The 22,158-nt window shown below is 41.8% G+C and overlaps 1 pseudogene; it reads right to left on the reverse strand.

Annotated features, from left to right (window-relative positions):
- Window positions 1–1,618: 1,618 nt before the first annotated feature.
- LOC115665360 (ankyrin repeat-containing protein At2g01680-like) lies at window positions 1,619–20,964 on the reverse strand (annotated as a pseudogene).
- Between the last annotated feature and the right edge of the window lie 1,194 nt (window positions 20,965–22,158).

Below are 22,158 nucleotides of genomic sequence, written 5' to 3' on the forward strand. Positions count from 1 at the left end.
AGTACTAGATTTACCTTAATTTCATTTAGTTATCATAGTTATAGTTTAGAGGATTTAGTAAGTACCTTTGATATAGTTTAGTTTTAGTAAATTGATATTTTGGACAAGGGATTTGATTCAATTTGAATTTAGCTTATGGAGTTGTTGTCCGGGGGCTTAATAACGATGCAATGTGCATTCTTTGCTTGATACTTTATTGGGTTTACTTCCTTATATTTTACTTTTATCGTATTGATTGTGATTGTTTACTTATCCTTCATTGTGCACTCATGGATGGACATCGTTTTTTTTTTTTTTTTATAACCTGGGAACCCCCCGCACGGCCGACAGCCGGAGAGGTAAACCCGGGGTGACGTTAGCGCAGGACCCACCATCACGACGTCACACTTAAGAATCCCTAACGACAGCGCTAGGATTCGAACTCCTTTCCTTCGTGAGGGGAAGAGAGCCCGAAGCCAACGCAACCGCTGCGGGCGGTGGTATGGATAGACATCGTTTAGTGGCATAGAGTGCTAAAATGGTTAAAAGATCGCACAAATCTCTTAGGTAGCAAACTAATCAAGTTAAGGTACTGAAAGAGCACTAGTTATACCATTAGTGTAATTAAGCCCCCGATCTTACAACCTTTGATTGCGTAGCAAGTGAGATATTTTCCAGTATCTCACTTGGTTCTTACCCGGCCTTAAAAGGGGAATGGCGGCTCCTTCTCATAGGTTAAATTATAATGTCGCACGAGGTAAATGTTTAGGAGAACTCGAGCCATTTGGAACCATCGGTTCACTCTTGGCATTACCTCCAAACCCGTCTTTCCTGTGACGTTTTGGGAGTGTCATGACACTTTGGGAACCATCTCCAAGTCTCTCCCGCTGACATGGAAAAGTTTATAGTACCTTACTTGGTAGATAATGCGGCTTCAGCGAAGAACGTGGCAACAAGAACAGCTTCACGTAGTTGGACCTCATGGTTTCACGGTTTGTACCGATGAATGGTTAGGCTGTTTGAGGATTGGCCACTGCTCCTCTTTGTGCATTAGCGAGTGATGCATACATACCACATACGAACATGAAAGATGAAGCGAAATAATTGTTTATGGCATGAGTGGGTGATTGAATTTCTCTAGGTTGATATGGAGATACATCTTTGGACTCGTGTACCTAATTATTTGAGGATGTTACTCACTGGATTGACTTGCAAATTCTGAAATTACACAGCAAGATGACATTTTCCATTTCTATGAAGGCTTATGAAGCTTTTCAAATAATTAGACAGGAAGGATCTTGCATCACCCATGACTCTTGCTCTTAATAGATATTGAAAATGTTATGGCACCTCTTGTGGTTTCGCGCAACTATGCTACGAAAGAGAGATGCGTAGAAGTTGAAGGCAAGTCTCAGTTCAACGAACACTTCAACTACATGCTAGTAAACATCCCATTCTTTGGCAAACCTTCAGCGGTGTATCCACCTTCATCTATAGCACGGCAATCTTGCCCGGGCTCAATCGATGTTGACAGGTTTTAAATTGGACAGCTGACATAAAAGTGATCGAACTCGACGGTTGACAAAGCAAAAACAAAATTCCCTGTGCACAAGGTCACGGGACTGTAGAACAGGCCCATCTAATGGCTTTCCCAGTGACCAGAAATGAGCCTCGCACAATCATGCAATCGTGTCTCCCACATAACAAGAGATATTCGGATGAATCTTCTCGTGGGGGAGCTACCTCGCAACCACGTATGAGCCTCGTGGTCAGGGAAATTGTAGACGAAGATAAAAGCCGAGGGATATCCGGACGCAAGATAAAGATTGATCCTATCGCAGGTACTCTCAGTGTGTCTGTTCAATACAATAGTCATCCCCATAAGATAGGCTAGCACCATCCCGACTAACGCAGTTTCAATGTAAAGTTCCACGGTCGGGATGAGTTCGGCTCTTGGCGATAGCTGAACGTAAAACTTTGAAAATGTAAGATTATTGCCATGATAGAGTAAAGGAACGCCGCAGAGTTAAACATCACAAAGGCTTTGAAATCTGTCCTTCCAGCAAGAATCGCCATTCCTCGGTCAGGTCTGTCATTGTTATTGTTGGGGAGAACCGCGGCAACGATTCACCAAGAACCAAGCCAATCCAGGATCAATATTTCCCCCGAAACTAAACCGACCAAAATCGACTTAATTCCCACAACAACCCACTATATTCTAGCAATATAAGCTCGCAATTATAAGGAAACAAATGCAACAATCGACACCAATATTTAACGTGGAAACCCAAAGCGGGAAAAACCACGGACCGCTTCAAAAACTTCCACTAATCACCAAGAATAGTAGGATACACCAAGTTCTTCTCTAGTCACACACTAGAGGCACAACATCAACATTACAACATCATTTTCATCACCGCGAAGGTGGATTTACATAAAACGGAGTAGAAAATCCTAACCGTCAATTGAGAGTTCGGAGGAGATTCTCAACGAACGAAACCGATCAACTCGTAGCCCTCGGTCTCACGAACAACATACTAAAATTTGAGCCAATTCCGACAACGTTTGGCCTTCGAAATTGAATCGCGAAGATGCGCTCCTTTTCTTCCTTTTCTTCCCCTGCACTCTCGGTGAGCTCTCGGTAAAGTCACTCTCTGTTTTTCTCTCTCCTTCTCACTTGGGCACACACACACACGAAGCAGCCCCTTGTTCTTTCTTTTTCACTTTTTGACTTTCTTTTGTTTTGTTTATTTTTGGTTTAAGTACTAACTGGGCCCCACATAAGGTGGACCCAGTCAACAAATCTCCCCGTCCACCTCATGTGGGAAGATCCATCATGCCCGTTTTGCTTCTACAAGAGTCAAGTTTCGTCACGGACAAGACTTTGGTCATCATATCGGATCCATTATCGTCGGTGTGGACTTTCTCAAGTAGAAAGAGCTTTTCTTCCAATTTTTCTCGGACCCAATGATACTTCACATCGATATGCTTCGATCTTGAATGCAGCACCGGATTTTTGCTAAGATAGATAGCACTCGTGCTATCATAATATAGAACGATCTTCTCTTGCTTTAAGCCCAACTCTTGTAGGAATTTTTGCATCCACAAAAGTTCCTTACCTCCTTCGGTAATAGCAATATACTCTGCTTCAGTCGTAGACAAAGTAATACACTTTTGCAATCTCGACTGCCATGAAACCGCTCCCTCTGCAAAAATCATCATGTAACCCGATGTGGACTTTCGAGAGTCAACATCACCGGCATAGTCCGCATCTGAATAGCCACTCAACTCAGGCTTTCCATTTCCATAACATAAGCAGAATCTGGAAGTGCCTTTAAGATACCGCAAAATCCATTTAACAGCAGCCTTATGCTTTTTACCAGGATTTGACAGAAACCTACTCACAACACCAACTGCATGAGCAATGTCTGGTCTTGTACAAACCATTGCATACATCAAACTACCCACGGCCGATGTATAAGGAATTTTCATCATCTCTTCCTTCTCTTTCTCACTTGTAGGACACTGGTCACTACTCAACTTGAAATGACTAGCAAGTGGAGTATTTACCAGTTTACATGTGCTCATGTTGAATCTTTCCAACACCTTGTCAATGTACTTCTCTTGAGATAGCCAAAGTTTCTTGTTCAACCTGTCACGAGTAATTTTCATGCCAAGAATTTGCTTTGCCGGACCTAAATCCTTCATTGCAAAAGCTGTACTCAACTCATTTTTTAAACTCTTGATTTTCTTAGCATCATGTCCGACAATCAACATATCATCCACATGGAGTAGGAGAATAAGAAAATCATTATTCGAGAATCTTTTCATAAAAACATAAGAATCAGAGTTGGTCTTACCATACCCATGATCTTCCATGAATGATTCGAACTTCATATACCATTGTCTTGGCGCTTGCTTGAGACCGTACAAATTTTTTCTCAATCTACATACATGATGCTCCTTGCCTTCTACATACATGATGATCTTCCATGAATGATTCGAACTTCATATACCATTGTCTTGGCGCTTGCTTGAGACCGTACAAACTTTTTCTCAATCTACATACATGATGCTCCTTGCCTTCGACTATAAAACCCTCCGGTTGCTCCATATATATTTCTTCCTCTGGGTCTCCATGAAGAAAAGCAGTCTTTACATCAAGTTGTTCAATTTCTAAATTAAAGGTGGCTGCCAACCCAAGAACAACTCGAATAAAAGGCATTTTTACAACCGGTGAAAATATTTCTTTAAAGTCAATTCCTTTCTTTTGACGAAAGCCCTTCACGACAAGCCTAGCCTTGTATCGTGGTTGCAAACTTCTTTCTTCTGTCTTCAACTTGTACACCCACTTATTTGTGAGTGTGCTTTTGCCTTTAGGTAACTTTACCAATTCAAATGTGTGGTTCTCATGCAATGATTTGAGCTCTTCTTGCATGGCTTCATACCACTTGTTCTTTTGATCACATGACATAGCCTCTTCATAAGTTTCCGACTCTCCTGCATCGGTGAGTAACACATACTCATGCGGCTGATATTTCTGTGAGGGCCTACGTTCTCTTTCAGATCTTCTAACCTGAGGTAGGACCGGCTGTTCTTGCTCAACTGTTTCACCTGTCTCATCTAAAGGATCAACATTTTGTGAGGATTCACCATCTTCATGATTTCCATGTACTTCTCCCCCGTGATGTCCACCCAATTCGGTAGGAGGACTTTGGTTGAAACTAACATAATGTTGAGTTGCATTCTTTGGCCTCTCTAACTTGTCAATGTCTTCAATGGTTTGATGCTCAAAGAATACCACATCTCGTCTTCTAATGATTTTCTTTGTAACTGGATCCCATAACCTATAGCCAAACTCTTCATGTCTATAACCCAAGAAGATACACTGTTTAGACTTGTCATCAAGCTTTGACCTTTTATCTCTTAGAACATGCACAAATGCCCGGCAACCAAAGACTTTCAGGTAATTATATGAAACATCTTTCCCACTCCAAACTCTTTGTGGAACATCCCCCTTAAGAGGAACTGATGGAGAAAGATTTATCAAGTCTACTGTTATTCTCATCGCTTCACCCCAAAATGACTTAGGCGATTTCGCATGAGAGAGCATACACCGAATCCGATCATTAATTGTCCGGTTCATTCTCTCCGCCACTCCATTTTGTTGTGGTGTTTTTGGAACAGTCTTCTCAAGCTTGATGCCATAATCCCTGCAATAATGTTCAAACAGGCCTCTATATTCACCACCATTGTCCGCTCGAACACATTTCAACTTCTTCCTGATTTCTCTTTTCACATTGACATGAAATTGTTTGGAAGCTGCAAGCACCTAGTCTTTAGATTTCAAAGCAACAGCTTATACTTTTCTAGAACAATCATCAATAAATGTCACAAAGTACAATGCACCACCAAGTGTTCTAACATCCATGCAGCAAACATCAGTATGAACTAAATTAAGTACATTTGATTTCGTATGTGAAGAGGAACTAGGAAATGAGAATCTATGTTGCTTACCTTTAAGACAATGAGCACATTCCTTCAGATTTTTCTCCTTCAATGGTAGGAGATTCTTTCTCGCAAGAGTTTCAAGCCCCTTCTCGCTGAGATGACCGAGTCTCATATGCCATAGATCAACTGACGAGTCCTCCACTACATTCACATCTTCCTTGACCAACTTAGCTTGCATGGTGTAAAGAATGCATGTCTTCTTACCCTTAGCCACTATCATGGAACCCTTGGTCAATTTCCATTTGCCGTCACCGAAGATATTGCAATAACCACCATCATCCAAGGCACCTGTGGAAATCAAGTGAAGTCGAATATCTTGAACATGTCTCACATTTTTCAAAAGCAAACTACATCCAACGTCGGTCTCCAAATGAACGTCCCCCATGCCGATAATCTTGGAAACACCACTGTTTCCCATCCTAACACAACCAAAATCACCGCTGCGATAAGAAGTAAAATAGTCACGCCGTGAGGTAACGTGAAATGAAGCTCCGGAATCAACAACCCAACCAGAGTCTTGGCATGTAAGGTTCACACAAGTGTCATCACAAATGAACACAATATCGCCGTCGGATGCCACTGCCGTTGTAACTTGCTTTTCTTCTTTCTTTTGATCTTCATTTCTATCATGAAATTTTTCTCTCTTTGGCAACCTACATTCTCTTACATAATGTCCCATCTTGCCACAATTGTAGCACTTCACACTCCTCCTCGACCTGGACTTCAATCTTCCTCTTGATTTGTCTCTTTTATCAAAATTCTGGAAGTTTCTTGATTGATTTCTCCCCCTGTTTTCTGTGACAAGTTTCCCCGATTTAGAAGCATAATTCAAGCCTTTTCTCCTTGTTTCTTCATTGAATAGGCTTTCTTTGACCATACTCATAGAAAGCACACCAAACGAAGCTGAGTTGTTTAATGCCACAACCAAAGTATCCCAACTATCGGGAAGAGTACCAAGCAATAGACATGCTTCCAATTCATCACCTAAGTCAATCTCAAGATTTGTCAATTGATTTACAACATCTTGAAATTCACTCAAGTATTCCGACATGTTATTTCCCTCATTGTATCTCAAGTTCACAAGTCTTTTAACTAGAAAAGCTTTATTTTGTGGGGTTCTCCTCTCATAGAGATTTTGTAATTTCTTTCACAAAGTGTCCGCTTTTGTTTCTTGAGCAACATGATGAAACACACTATCATCAATCCGTTGTCGGATAAACCCAACCGTTTTCCGATTCATACGCTCCCATTCTTTGTCTTCCTTATCTCTTTTAGCCTCATCACCCTCAACGGGATCAAATAAATCTTTACAATATAACATGTCTTCCATCCGAGGCTTTCAAATGTTGTAATTCGAGGCATTTAACTTAAACATGGTGCCACTAGTTTCCTCCATTCAATACTAGAATATCAACGCTAGCTCTGATACCACTTTGTTGGGGAGAACCGCGGCAATGATTCACCAAGAACCAAGCCAATCCAGGATCAATATCTCTCCCGAAACTAAACCGACCAAAATCGACTTAATTCCCACAACAACCCACTATATTCCAGCAATATAAGCTCGCAATTATAAGGAAACAAATGCAACAATCGACACCAATATTTAACGTGGAAACCCAAAGCGGGAAAAACCACGAACCGCCCCAAAAACTTCCACTAATCACCAAGAATAGTAGAATATACCAAGTTCTTCTCTAGTCACACATTAGAGGCACAATATCAACATTACAACATCATTTTTATCACCGCGAAGGTGGATTTACATAAAACTGAGAAGAAAACCCTAACCGTGAATGGAGAGTTCGGAGGAGATTCTCAACGAATGAAACCGATCAACTTGTAGCCCTCGGTTTCACGAACAACATACTAAAATTTGAACCAATTCCGACAACGTTTGGCCTTCGAAATCGGACCGCGAAAATGCGCTCCTTTTCTTCCTTTTCTTCCCCTACACTCTCAATGAGCTCTCGGTAAAGTCACTCTCTGTTTTTCCCTCTCCTTCTCACTTGGGCGCGCGCACACACACACGAAGCAGCCCCTCTTTTGTTCTTTCTTTTTTACTTTTTGACTTTCTTTTGTTTTGTTTATTTTTTGTTTAAGTACTAACTGGGCCCCACATAAGGTGGACCCAGTCAACAATTATAACCTCCGGGCATTGTGAAGACCGCGGCAAAGGTTACTGTGGCTATGAGTGCTGCCACTAGTAGCTGAACGTCCATAATTCTTTTTTTTTTTTTTGACAAATTGAAATTATCTTGGTTGGCAATATTACTTCCTGTGGTTATAGACTCAGATGGTTGACCCTGATCATATTGCTCGTCTAAGCTCTTCTTGCCATGTTCAATAAACCAGCCTTGAAAACCCGGGATTCCATGAGATCCTTTCAACAGGTAATGAACATTCCTAGCACCGTGGCCGATCTAAAAATGTACAGAATGTATCGATTAACAAGTGAAAATTTTCCGAGGAAATACTTCAAGATCCTCACTTTACACACTCAAAATCCATCTATAACAAATAGAACTTCCGGGGAGTGCTAAGAGGTCATGGGGAATTCATTCAAATCATCTCTTTTGGATAAAGGTAAATGGTAGATAACACCCGTAAGTAGAGTTCCCTGGAGTAAACAATTACAGTTACAGGTATGCTATCCCAGTCTTGATTTATTCTCCATTTTTCTTTTCTTTTCTTTCTTTTTTCCCTTTATGCTATCCCCTAATTTTAGACAATCCCAACTTTAAACGTTTTGCAATGTTTTCGGCAAAAGTACACCACAAGTGCCATAACTTGTGTACGGCGATCACTTTGGTTCTATAACTTTTTTTCGGATCACTTTGGTACCAAGTCGGAGGAAAATCGATCACTTTAGTGACTCCGGCCAAAATTCCGGCCAAAAAGCTGATCTGGCTTTTTTTATTTAAAAAAAGAGTGTGACGTGGATATTGGGGTCAACATTTGATGTCCACGTGGACGAGCAAAACGACGTCGCTCAGTCTACGTGGACAAGAAGGACGACGTCGTTCCATTTAGGACAGCAAACGACGTCGCTCAGTTCAAAGGTCTTAGCATCGCGTCGCTCGTCACACCTGATCTGTCTCCCTCGTCCAGTCGCCGTCGCCTATCACTCATCGCTCGTGGCGCCCTCATTTCGTCACCGTCGCCATCGCCGTCACCGTCGCCAACGCCGTCTCTTGCCTTCCCCTCGCAGTCGGTCGGCGTCGCTCCCTCATCCCGTGGACTGAGCATCACTCGTCCCGTCGGTGTCGGTCCCGTCTCCGTGGCAAATTACGAAGGTCGGTCTTCAAATAAGGGCTGTTAATTTCTATTTTACTGAATTGATCGATACATTGTGCTTCATTGTCCTATGTTTCACTCAATTAATTGGTAGATTAAGGCTGCCTTCGGGAAATCAGGGTTTGAAGTAGGAAATTAGGGCTCGAACTTGTGAAATTGGGGCTCGAACTTGAAATTAGGTCTCGAACTTCTGAAATTAAAGCTTGAACTTCATAAATTATGGCTAGTTGTTCGGATATTAGGGCTTGAAGTGGATTCGATTGTGTTGGTGTCGGGCTGAGTATATGCGATAGGCTCGTGGTCCATGTGGGGACCTCTCGTCATTGTCACCCGTGTGGTACGATGGTGGCTTTTTCAATCTTGTCGACCATGTGGGGGACCTTCATGTGAAGCTGTGCTCTTTTTCCTATGTGGTGTGGTCCCGAAAGCTAAAATATTAAATTTTTTGCCTTTTTTCCTTCAATGCAGGGTCGATATGGGGGATAAAGACACAATTATCGGCATCATTGTTCGCTATGGAGGAGAATTTGTCATCGGCACTAGCGAGTGGGAATACTTTGGGGGACTTCAAGGTACTGTTTATTTCGATAGAAGCAAGCCAGCATATATTAATCTCACGAGGGATATACTTTAACAATTAAGATATAAAATAGGAAGTTTGCATTATTGTGTTCCTGGAAGCAGCTTGAAGGACGGTATTAGAAACTTTGATGATGATAATGGTGTTAAGGATATTATCTACCATTATCTTCATGGAAAAGAAGCTGTTGTGTACGTTGAGTCCTATAGTGATGGTGAATCTGATGAAGGGGCTGAGGGAGGAGACGTAGGTGATGGTGCTGCTTTACCTAGTACTCAGGTTGGTGCTAGTTCTATTATAGATGAAGCTGGACATGAGAGGAATGAGAGGGAGGCAAGCCATGCAGCGAGTGAAGAGTTCACTAGATTCGAGTTCACTGGATTGTCGTGGGAAGTTGCTGCATCTAGTGAATCAGATGATGAGGGTGTGATAAATGTAAATTTACCAAGTGAAGATGACGATGAGGAACTTGCACAGTCAAGGTAAAAGCAAAGGGAATTTGAAAAAAAATCAATAGCTGCACTTGGAGGATTGCATGAAGCTGAACTAGGACATAGCATTGATGGAGCTCCAGCTGAAGGTAATCACACTGATTATGAAGAAAGTGGCTCTGATGAACAGAATGATAATTCTGAAAATCAGCATGAAGATGATGATCCCGTTGTGCGCAGAAGGAAACGTAAGTATCCGTTATACGATCCTGGCTCTTCTTCTTCTGTGTTGACTGTAGGTCTGAAATTTTCTGATGCCAAACAATTCAAAGAAGGGATTATCAAGTATTCAATAGCTGAACAGAGGACTCTTCAGTTCACTCGAAATATGCAGGACTATGTTAGAGCAAAGTGTTCTCAACCTAGTTGTTCGTGGAAGATATATGGCGCACGTTCAAAGAGGGACGGGTCATTCCAAATTAGGTCATTACAGGAGGAACATACTTGTTCCATCATGTTTGACAACAAAAGAGTAACGAGTGCTTGGTTGTCGAAGCACTTCTTCGATACCATTAAAGCGATGCCTGATGTGAAGAGTGCTCGGCTGAAGCAGTTGGTGAGGGAGCAGGTAGGGATTAACGTGTTACTCAATCAGTGTAAAAGAGCCAAGTATAAGGTGATGAGAAAAATTCTAGAGAGGTACAAGGAAGAATATGGTCAAATTTGGGAATATGTTGGAGAATGTAGGCTGCAAAACCTGGGTAGTCGAGTTTATGTTGAGGTTGTGGAGCGGCCACTGCCTAACCATGGGACTAACTTTGACCGAATTTATATTTGCTTTGATGCATGCAAGCGGGGATTTGTTGCTGGTTGTAGACGAGTCATAGGGTTAGATGGATGTTTCTTGAAGGGTGTGTGCAAGGGAGAATTGTTGGCTGCCATTGGGAGGGATGGCAATAATCAGATGTTTCCAATTGCTTGGGCTATTGTGAAGGTAGAGAGCAAGGACACTTGGTTGTGGTTCCTGAAAAATTTGATGGCAGACCTTGAGATCACTAATGGAGGAGGTTGGGCATTCATGAGCGACCAACAAAAGGTAATACTGGTGCAACTGCACAAACAATATTTATGACATTTTATCTTGCACATGCCTTTATTAATGGCTTGATGTATGAATTCTTGTAGGGACTTCTTCCTGCTCTAGCTGATTTGATGCCATTTGTTGAACATAGGATGTGTGCGAGGCACATATATGCAAACTGGGCAAAGATCTACAAAGGGGAGAAACTACAGAAGCAATTTTGGATGATAGCTAAGAGTACCAACATGGCTGATTTTAGAATTCACAAACAGCAGCTGCTTGACTTGACGAAGGACGGTTATGAAGCACTTTTTCAAACTGAACCCAGGCATTGGTGCAAGGCCTTCTTCAGTGAAGAAATCAAGAGCGATATCATTGATAACAATCTCAGTGAAGCCTTCAATGGCAGAATTTTAGAGGCGAGGTGCAAACCAATCATCAGCATGCTTGAGGATATTCGAGTGATAGTCATGACAAGGCTGCAAAAACATAGAGATGAGGCTGCGAAGTGGACTGGACAGTGTGGTCCTAGGATTGCTAAAAGATTGGATGACAACTTGGCGAGTAGTAGGTTCTGTCATCCTATCTGGAATGGAGATGATGGCTATGAGGTCATGGAAAAAACAGACAAGTATGTTGTCCAATTGGACAAACTAAAGTGCTCATGTCGAGCTTGGCAACTTTCTGGAATTCCCTGCACACATGCCATTTGTGCCATCCAAGCGAAGTACCATAATCCCAAGGATTACCTGCATGGTTGCTACCACAAAAGCACATATCTTGCTGCATACCAGCACATGATGCAGCCTATTAGAAGTACAAAATTCTAGGAGCCGACAAATCATGAAGCCCCTCATCCTTTGCCACTTAAAAAACAAATGGGAAGGCCTAAAAGGAGACGAAGAAAGCAGAAGGGAGAGCCCAGAAGTAAGAAGATGAGCAGGTCAGGTGTAGAGATAAAATGCTCATATTGTCGTGAGGTAGGTCACAACAAAAGTAGTTGTCATTTGAAGAAGCAACATCAGTTGCTTCAACAGCCAAGTGGAGGGACTCAAATTGGATCAAGTGCGCACCAACACAAGAACCACCAAGGGGTCTTGAAAGGCCCGCCTGGAGGGCCACAGTGATAGGCATGCCGATTGTCTAGTCGAAGGGCCTGCTGAACGCCAAGTTCAAGAACCAGCTGAAGAGCCAACCGGAGGCCCAGGTTTAAGGGCAACCTCCTCCTCGACTGTTGCACAGGCTAGGAGAAAATATCCAGTAAGCTATATGTATTTGTATTAATCTTTAGGGAGCAGACGCTGGCTTTAGTTGACATTATTTTATCCTTATCAGTTGAGAAGAAAACCAACTGAACAAGCAGCTCAGATTCCTCAAAGTGAGGCACCATATCAAACAAGAGGGGTCCTCGGCAGAAGATTAAGGCAATATGGTTATGGAATTTATACGGATTTCAATACTGGAATGACTATTTTGCATGTAAGTTTTGTACATCTCATACATTTCATTCGTGAGTTTTTCACTTTTATGACAATATTGCTTCTTCTCATCCATGATTATGTTGTAGTCTGGGAGGAGTTCAGAGGTTCTCATATCTCAAGTTGGCCCAAGCCAAGAGTCAAGAGCTGCACCAAAAAGAATCCAACCAACGTCGCAAGCAGCTGGTCCGAAGAGAAGAAGGGTGGCTGCAGAGAAGAGTGTTCGTAAACTGCCACCAACAAAAAACTCAACACTAGTTCCTGATTAACTAGCATATGCTGACAGTTCCAAAACAGCCACCAACACCAGTAAGAAGAAGATAGTTGCTGCGCCTAAGAAGAAATCTCGAGCAAGAAGGCCAGTAGAACAACCTGCTGGTCTAGCACTTGAAAAAGATGCTGTTGGAGCGGTTCAAGAAGAAGCGGCTCTAGCTATTGAAGAAGATGCAAATGAAGCACGGTTCAAGAAGAAGCACTCCAGGTTGTTGAAGAAGATGCGGCTCCAGCAGTTCAAGAAGAAGCAGCTCCAGCTATTGAAGAACCTACATCTTCAGAAGAACAACTTGCAGTTCGTCCAGTTTGAAAGAGTCAAAGAATTATGAATCAATTCAAGAAGCCGTCGAAAGGAAAAGGAAATGGTGGACTTATCACTATTGACTAATGGGAGGGTGTTGAGGTGATTGTTAGTTTTTGTGAAATTAGGGAGGTTTACCATATTGGCTAATAGGAAGTTGATTTTTTGTAGTCCTGGAATGTTATTGACTAATGGGATGTTGTGTGTAATGACTAAATTCGATGTTTACCGTGGTTAAGATGGTTGTGATTTCCATATTTTTGCACACGTGTTTGTTCTGTTTTAGTATAGTACTGGTGTAGTGGGGTGCTTGCAAGTTGCATCAGTAAGTTAATATTCAAAGAAACTTGCGATGCGTTGGTGGGAGGGTGGGAATTGGTGCTGCTAGTGCTGGTTTTTTGTGCTATTTTCAGTGCAATATGGTGCTTGCACCGGCATCGATTTTTGTCTTTGTTTGGGAGTGCAAGTATGGTGTTTGCACTAGCTGCTGATTTTGTACTATTTGGGAGTATAGTATGGTTACTATTTGGGAGTATAGTATGGTAGCTGCTGATTTTGTCATATTTGGGAGTGCAGTATAGTGCTTGTACCAGCACGCCAGCACATGCTGGTGCAAGCATTTTGAACCGGTTTTGAATATGGTTTGGGGGTTGTTTGGAGCTGGTGATTGAATATGGTTTGGGGGCTGTTTGAACCAATTTATGAGTATGGTTTGGGGTGGTTTGGTTTTGGTGAGCAGTGCTGGTACAGTTACTGCTTTGATTCTGGAATGATCTGGTTTAAAGATTGGTTTGTTGGAACCAAAGTCTCCATTTTTCAAAGAAACACACGGCATGACACTTAAGTGATCAACTTTCGGCCACAATTGGCACTTAAGTGATCACTTTTGAACCACGACTGGAACTTAAGTGATCACTTTTGAACCACGACTGGCACTTAAGTGCTCACTTTTGAACCACGACTAGAACTTAAGTGATCACTTTTGAACCACGACTGGCACTTAAGTGATCACGATTAGAAACATTTGGCACTAAAATGTCAACTGCTGAACTTGTGACGACTTCATAATTTCTTGCTACGAGAGTTGCGCAAGACTTGCAAACACCTCATTTTTCAAGTAGTGAGCCTTACTCCATAATATGCAACCATCCAACCAGATGAAAAAAATACAACAAATGAGCAAGTGAATATGCAGCAAATGAGAAAAAATATGAAGCAAATGAGCAAAAATATGCAGCAAAATATGCTGCAAATGAGGAAGTACGGCAAAAGACAGCAAATGAGCAAAAATATGCAACAAATATGCTGCCAATGAGGCAAAACTGCATCAAAATATGCAGCAACAAAATACTAAGCAACTCAACATTGAGAACCAATAAATTTCAACCTTCCATTTGTGATAGATTGCAGCAAACCTCTTGTTACATACATAAATTGCAGCAAACTAATAACACAACCGTAGCTACAAATTGCCAAATACACGTACATAGTACATGCCTATCTTAAATTATGGTAGACTAAGAAACTTTTGCTCATAATTGACATTACATTTGACCATAAAATAGGCTATGAAAAATAACAATAACACAATCAACAATCGATAACACTTTCTTTCGATTTTCATCCTTCGAACTTCCTTCTTCAAATGGTTGGCCAGAGATGCTAAAGCCTTCATTTCAGCTTGCAATGAGTCGACATCGTCCAACTCGTTCATTAATGCAGGTGGAGGTTGATGTCGAGCTTCAAGTAGCTTCACCATCACCTCTGTTGCTCGATTTGAAAATTTCGCATCAACCCATTTGAAGAATTTGCACTTCGAGCCTTCTCTATACCTGGCGCATCCATGGAATCTTCTCCCGGGGTTCAATCGAGTCCAAGATGTTCTTCTTGGACTCGGTAATCCACAATAGCAGAAGAACCGACCTTCTTCTTCACTTCGTTCAAACGAATTTGAGCCGCTAGTGAAGCTCCTGCCATCCATTTGCAACCTTTGGCTGTCAATTTCGGGGAAAACAAGGAAACAATATGGTCGGTTAGGGTTTGTAATTGGGGAATATGTCCAATTAGCCGATTTAGGGTTCCTATATTTGGGGGAGAAAGGTTGAACAACGTCGTTTTCGCTATAAGGGCTGACTAGACTCTCCGGCCTGCTCCGGCCAGCTATCTCAGCATCGAATATTAATAAACAAGAGCCACATCAGATTTCCGGCATGCCATGTCAGCTTTGGCACTAAAGTGATCGATTTTCAAAAAAGTTGGCACCAAAGTGATCCGAAAAAAAGTTATGGCATCAAAGTGATCGCCGTACACAAGTTATGGCACTTGTGGTGTACTTTTGCCCAATGTTTTCAAGATAACTAAGATTTAGACAATTACTTTTGAACTAGGCGAAGGCCCGCGTGTTGCCCGAATTTGAACCTTATACTTTGTTGAAATTTTTTTGTGATGATACAATATGATCGTACAACATAATATTAACAAACGTATATGTATTTATCAACCAAACAACAAAATTAACTAATATTCAAATTACTTTACTAGGTGATTTGTCTTAAACTATATCTTTTTATTTGAATATTTTGTCACTGAATAATTTTAACAAAGCAAAATATTCAAACTTAAAATTGTTTTTTTTTATATGCATTTTTCTGTTGGCTATTACAACAATATTTGGTTTTTTCATGTAATCGGATTGTAAGTGGGGCTTTAAGATGTGGGAATGTGTTAGATGGTTTAAAAATATAAGCATTTATTGGATCCATAAAGACTTCTATTTTAAATACAACTTTTTAGCTACTGGCAAGATAATTATTTTGTCAAATTAAATTTCCATAGGACAATGCAAATTCCTGACTATGTTCTAGATTAAAAATCAAAATTTGAATACAACTATTTAGCTATGAATTTTTGTTATTTTTGCAATACTCATAAATATGGCTTAATCAATTTTTTATCAGTCGCAAAATATTTGACAGTTTATTTTGTCACTAGATCGTTTTTGTCCACACATCCAATTTGTAGATAATTGGTATTTTTGATAAAAGAAGAAGAAGAAGAAGATATGACCATACATAATTAGTTAATAATAAACAAAAACATTATATACCAACTCACATATTGAAAGAACCATAAAGACATCTATAACGAGTTTAGGTTTATTGACTATTATATCAAACCACATCTAAATTAGTAAGCTAAGTGAATTGATGTTGATATTCGTTGTAGGAACATCAATGATAGAGATAGCCTTTTTATTTTTTGTACAATTAATTAAAGTTAGTTTTGCTAATTAATATTAAGTGAAGTGGGAGGCAATGAAACTTTGTGATAATGTGGCTCAACCACAAAATTCAATCTATCCCATTTTCTTATTATTTATTGTAAGATATGAAGTGTGAAATTACTTTACTTTGAACCCCTTTTTCAAATATGTGTCACACTCAATAAAAAAAAATATATGTGCTACTATTTGCTACGAAAATTGAAAATATAGTCAATATATGCTTAAGCAGTCAAATAAGCAAAACAAAGTTGACGCAAAACGACTTCAATTGGGTTGTTTGTTTGCACCTGAAATGAGTATTTCACTTGGCCACAGTTTCTAAACGATACTAAAGAAATTACTTTGCGAGTGAACAAATCGGGCTCTATAGTGTTCAAGCAGGCATACCTCCTTATGAGTCCAAAAAATGTGAAGGGCAGTCAAATGATCCTTATTTTTGGCCAAACGGTCCACCCTCTTGTCTCGTGCAAGTATGTTGATAATGTTGTATTGTTTATGAAGTGTAGCCAAATGCAGAGCCGTGTTTCCATCGTTGTCTTGTTCATTGATAATATCCTCCTGGTTTGGCATCTCTAGAATGTACTTGACCACATTCACTCGGCCACCAATAACAGCTGCGTGAAGAGCCGTTTGCCCTTTGGTGTTTATTATGTCACAAGCATCTGGACAAGATTTAACAAGCTCGTCAATAACATTGGCGCAGCCTTGAAACGCAGCTAGGTGGAGAGCCGATTCTCCTGCTCTGTCTAAGTCATATGCCACATAAGTATATATCGTGTTGCAAGAGTAGTCTAACAGCTTCGACTTTGCCCAAGTAAGCGACGTAATGAAGAGGATTCCACCCCATTTCATCTCCTTCTCTGATCGCGTCTGGTCTCTTCTCCATGATTTTGTCCCAACCTTCGCGAATAAAATAGGAAAGTGTCATGATTTAGTTCGTTTGTAGCGTCTTAACATAGATATTAAAGTTGCACTTCATCCCATTAAGTTTTCCCGATTTTTTCTGTACTGGGAAGGACTATGGGTCCGTTTGGTTCGACTTTTCAAATGCTACTTAGGGAAATGCAAATATCTTTAGGTGAAAGTCACTTGGGAAAATGCAAGTAGTGTTTGGTAAAAAAAAAATTTGTGAAACTACTTTGGCCTAAGTAGTGTTTGGTAAATTTTTTTTTGCAAAGGACTTTGGCAATTTTTATTTTTAATATTCCGGTTTTGCCCCTATTACTGTTCATCTTCTTCACCGTGAGGGTGGCTGGCGAGGGTGGCCGGCGAAGGGCCGGTGAGGGCGAATCTGGCCGGCGAAGGGCCGGCGAGGTCGCCCGACCCAGGCGACGGCCGCCTGGGGTTGGGCGATCGCCCGGGCACCGTCGCTTGGGTCGCGTGACCGCAGGTGACATCGGCCTAGGCGGTGACCCAGGCCCAGGCGGTCGTCACTTGAGTTGCGCGACCTCAGGCGACCGTTGCCTGGGTCGCGCGACTCCAGGCGACGGCCGCTTGGGTCGCGCAAGCCAAGCGATGGCGCCTGGGCGGTCGCCCGACACCAAACGGCCGTTGCCTGGGTCGGGCGACCTCGCCGGCCCCTCATCGGCCCTTCGTCAGCTAGATTCGCCCTCGCTGGCCCTTTGCCGGCCACCCTCGAGGTGAAAAAGATGAACAGTAACATGGACAAAACTGAAATAAAGAAATTTGAGTGAGGGCAATTTGGGAAGGGAAAAATAGGCTTCAGCATTCCAAATGCTAGCTTTCGGCTTTCCATTCCCCAAATGCTGAACCAATGGTTCAGCATTTTGGGAAGGGGCTTTCGAGGCCGAAAGCCCATTCCCAAAACTGAACTAAACAGGGCCTATGTCATGGTAATTCTGAAGCCGAAAGCCCCTTCTCAAAATGCTGAACCAAACATGGCCTATGTCATGATAATTCTGAAGTTTTTGTGGTGATCTTGTGTAATACGTGTAGAACCTTCAATCTAGTATAATGCAGAAGTTTGTAAAGTTTATCAATTGATAAGTGAAATTGTTAGAAATTCTTGAAGTTGTTTGAGAAGAAGCTTCTCGTATTTTCAGCAAGGCATCTGCTCCGTTGCAAAGGTTTTTTACTCTGATGCCAATCATTTCACGGAAAATATTGTGCCCAACTCAAAATTATAGAGAATTTCAATATTTAATGGGGATTTAGCACTTTCTACATTTCAAAAGTAAAATCATTGCACCCCTTTTCTTTCAACTCGTCATAGTTTTCCCTCTAGGGTTTAGAAAATTTGCGTGCATACCCTGATCTTTTAGAAATATATTGCAGTGTGCCCTGTCATCAATTGCAAACTGAAAAGCAATTAATCATAAGGAGCAAGGCCCAATTCCCTAAAAAATCCCAACTTTATCTTTTGTCCCAATTATATCCCAAATTCTTTTTTGTCTTATAAAAAACCTCAAACTTTTACTTTTGTCCCAAATCTACCCAATTCACTTTTCGTCCAATTTTTTAATATTATTTTTTATTTTTTCGAATTTTTTTTATTTTTCTTTTCTTTTCTTTTCCTTTCCTTTTCTTTTTTTTTTGTTTCACCTTTGGGCCGGTCGCCGGACCGGCGACGCCGCAGGCGGGGGCCGGCGGGGAGGCTCGGCCTCGCCGCGTTGGACGAGGCCGAGCCTCGCCGTGGCCGGCGAGGCTCGGCCCCGCCGGCGTTGGGCGAGGCCGAGCTCGCCGTGGTCGGCGAGGCTCGGCCCGCCGTTCTTCGGGCGAGGCCGACCTCGCCGGTTGCCGGGCGGGCCGACCTCGCCGGCCACGGCGAGGCTCCCGCCGCGGCTATTGGCGAGGTCGTCCGCGCGGCCGGCGTGGCCGAGTTCTCGCCGAGATCTGGCGAGGCTCGGCCCCGCCGGCACGGGCGAGGTCGGCCTCGCCCAGAACGCGAGGTCGGCCGAGGTTGAACCTCGCCGTTTCGGGCGAGGCCGACTCGCTCGCCAGCTGCACGGCGGGCCGAGCCTCGCCGATCCGGCGAGAACTCGGCCACGCGCGGCACGGCGAGCCGAGCCTCGCGGCTATTGGCGAGGTCGGCCCGCCAAGAATCGGCGAGGTCGGCCTCAAAGAACGGCGAGGCCGAGCCTCAGCGGCCGGCGGGCCGAGCCTCGCCCACCACGGCGAGGCTCGGCCCCGCCGCTATCGGGCGAGGTCGGCCGCCGGCCATTGGCGAGGTCACCCGCCAATGGGTCGGCGGGGCCAAGCCTCGCGGCACGGCGGGGCCGACTCGCCGGCCCCGCTCAGGCCGGTCGCCGGACCGGCGACCGGCCGAAGGTGAAACAAAAAAAAAGAAAAGGAAAGGAAAAAGAAAAGAAAAGAAAAATAAAAAAATTCGAAAAATAAAAATAATATTAAAAATTGGACGAAAAGTGAATTGGTAGATTTGAGACAAAAGTAAAAGTTTGAGGCTTTTTATAAGACAAAAAAAAGTTTGGGATATAATTGGGATAAAAGGTAAAGTTAGGGGTTTTTTAGGGAATTGGGCCTAAGGAGCAAATGTTGAAACAAAGAAGAATACAAAAAATAAAAAAGAACTGGATGAGAAAGAAAAGGGAAGAGATAGGGGTGTGATGTGATGGTGATGGTGATGGTGATGGTTGATGGTGATGCGCCGGTGGAAATCGTAAAAAAAGTCGTAAAATTCACGAAAAAGTAAGAGAACGAGATCTAGAAAAACGTGTAGAACGAAATTAGCCTGTGAAAAATACTGTTATCAACACTATTATCAAAATAGTTATTTTTCCGAATAGATGCTTAATAAAAAATGGATACATTATTTTTAGTCCCCATTCCAAGAGAGGACGAATCGATTTGAACTTATTTAATAGTCAATGAATAAACCAATAAAGAGAATGCAATCAGAATAACAACTCGAATCTTTTCAAAACATAACCCTCAACGGATCAAGAGGCGTGTCCTTGGGAAAAAATATGACCTTTCATCAAAATAAACGTAATAATAAATAAATAAGTATCGTATTTACTGTTATACTTATTGAAAACTAGGATATATGGTGGCCGTCACTACTAACACCAGCACTCTCATCTAAGAGAAGCATTGCACGAGCGAGAACTTTCAATAAATTTTTTTCACTGGGCATTATCTTGTGATACTTACTGGTCAATGAGAGAGAGATTCCGACATGTAGAGCTGTCAAGCCCTTAGGGCCCTTATAAGTGGATGACGATGAGAAAGCACCTAAAATCAGCTCAATGATACGAGAAAATCCTCGATCTGCTGCAAGATAAAGCGGGGACTCATCAGCAGCATTAGTAATATCACATAGTTGAGGATCTTCTTCAATCAGCAACTTCACCACCAAATCATGGCCTCCTCTTACTGCAAAGTCCAGCGTGGTATCCTTATGTAAATTATGCTTTTGAAGTAGCTCTTTGCATGCATTAAGTTGTCCGTTCCCGACAACCCAATGAAGTGATTTTGCCAAATCAACGAAGACTAGGACTGCTTCACAACTTCCCACTTTAGCAGCAACATGTAGGGGAGTATCTCCTTTGTAGTTACCCTGCCAAAGAAGAGACGATCCTGATGGATGTCCAAGAAGATGTTGAATCAAATTTACCTGCTTGTATTGAGCCGCAACATGAAGAATGTTGTTCCCTTTTGGCGTTGTTTGGTGGAAAAGGTCCTCTCCATTTCCCAAAATTATTGTCATCAGGTAATCATAATCTCCTATCTTTGCAACCTCATATACTTTAGGATGCATTCTCACTCTCTCTTTATCGTTTACAGAACACGGAGTTGTTAAAATTGAACTTATTAAATAAGCAATGAGTACAGGAAAGGCGACTATCATTCACACATATATATAGATGGTCCTGGTTTGGATAAAATACGAATTTACTAGATTTAAAGAATAATTTCCGAAAAGCCAAATCGAATTGTTCTTTTGAATTTTCTGTTCTCTTAAGGGCGAATTTATAATAAGAAAGTGAGGGTTGAAAGGAAAAAGGACACAGAGAAAATCGACGGCTAGGTCTCCCCTGAAGCTTTTTTTTTTTTTATAAAAATTTTGGAACCATCTGGTCTTCTCCTTTGAACTTACACAACCTTCCCCCATGGTTAGGTAGCAATGAGAACCATCTTCGTTAGTTCTTCAGCCAAGTAAATATTCTAAGGAACCTTCAAGGATAGTGTCATCCAGATAGGGAAATTCTAACGAATCAATATCGAATGGCGGAGATTTATCCAACTAATTGACTTGGTCAATTGTCATCATCCAAAGATAATTAATATGCAATGTCACTCTCTCTCTATAGTTCCCAGGACAAGATTAATTGGAAGTGCAATGAGTTCAAGCGCGAGAAATGTCTTTGAGCCTTCCAACAGGATTAGAATAAATGGAGGATGTTGGGAAGGACATTTCATTGGGCTTTCCAAGAGGAGTTCTTTGAGCTTTCAAAGAGTACTGGACTAAAGGGAGGGTGTCAGGGAGGAAATTTCTCTGAGTTTTCTGAAAGAACTAAATCAGAGAGAGGATGGTGGAGAGACAATTTCTTTGAACTTTCCAAGAGGACTTTTTTGAAATTTTCAAGAGGCCAGGACTAAAAGGAGAATGTTATTATGGAGAAATTTTTTTTGAGCTTTTCAAGAATACCGAAAATGACACATCATTAGCATATGGATGCTCCATCAATGATTTATATAAAATATGAATTTATCAGGTTTAGAGAATAGTGCACAAAATTAAATCGGCCCGTCCTTTTGAATTTTCTAGTGCTCCACACACAAACATAATAAGAAAGTGGGGGGTAGGCATGGCCACGGTTCGGAACCAGTCGGTTCCGATTCGTGGCCATGTGTGAACCGAAACCGGCCGGTTCGTAAATTTAAAAATAAAAAAAATAAATTATGAAATAAAAAAATAATGAATTATAAAATTATGAAATAATGAATTATTCAATATAAATTG

Source organism: Syzygium oleosum, unplaced genomic scaffold (genome assembly GCF_021117445.2).
Source record: "Syzygium oleosum isolate NSW1041296 unplaced genomic scaffold, Sole_v2.1 Sole_v2.39, whole genome shotgun sequence".
In the NCBI taxonomy this organism is placed as follows: domain Eukaryota; kingdom Viridiplantae; phylum Streptophyta; class Magnoliopsida; order Myrtales; family Myrtaceae; genus Syzygium; species Syzygium oleosum.